Genomic DNA, 813 nt, shown 5'->3' with positions numbered 1-813 from the left:
TTATCAAAGAGAAGATATGCTTTATGCAGATAGGAAACCATATCTGTCTCATTTACCATATTGTGCTCAGCTTCTGGAATCTTGCCTAGAACATATTTGAGAATCAGTAAGTATTTACTCAGGATATGAGTGAATAAATTCTACAAGATACTCTAAAGTGTTGAATACTTAAATGGTTTATATATTTTCTTAAAAATAATGTTAAAATAATGCAACAGTAATAGATTCACAATCAACAGATTACTGTTTAATCTAAAACATATTATAGATGCTGTGTCCTTTATTGTGACTATTATGAAAAAATAATCATTTCAAATTAAGGAAAATGATAATTTCAAATAAATTCACTTTGATTTTTAAAACATTAAAGTTGAAAAGCAGAAGCTTTTCTAAAATTGTAGCACCAAATGACATATTCACTACCTGAGGTTTCTTTTAATTAGCAATAATCGCGCCTCAGATAAACTTCATAGGCTACGATACTGCCACTGTGCAAAGCTACCTGAGGTTTCTTGAAACGGAGCAATTTGAATTTAATCTGGTATCTTAAATAACTTAATACCCATTGTGCATTTAAAAACGTCAATTTAAATTTTGTGCGGCTTCTTTAGGTATTGCCTATGACTTGGTAAATAACTAAGTCTGGTTTTATATATTCTCAAGTGTCATTTGGTTGATGCTCAAAGAATCATGCACAACTACTTCAGTTATTTTTTTTTCTTTAGCTTTAAAATTATATTCCTTTAAGCTATAAAAATTTTTGTTTTCCTAAACACATTTAATAATTATAAGTAAATAAGGGCAAGTGTTGCC

General features: G+C 28.8%; 1 pseudogene; it reads right to left on the bottom strand.

Moving 5' to 3' along the window:
• Window positions 1-375: 375 nt before the first annotated feature.
• LOC115939715 (U4 spliceosomal RNA) lies at window positions 376-500 on the bottom strand (annotated as a pseudogene).
• Between the last annotated feature and the right edge of the window lie 313 nt (window positions 501-813).

This window comes from Leptonychotes weddellii, unplaced genomic scaffold, assembly GCF_054177405.1.
Source record: "Leptonychotes weddellii isolate Sample4059 unplaced genomic scaffold, ASM5417740v2 HiC_scaffold_45279, whole genome shotgun sequence".
NCBI lineage: Eukaryota > Metazoa > Chordata > Mammalia > Carnivora > Phocidae > Leptonychotes > Leptonychotes weddellii.
This window is presented reverse-complemented; position numbering and strand designations above follow the sequence as displayed.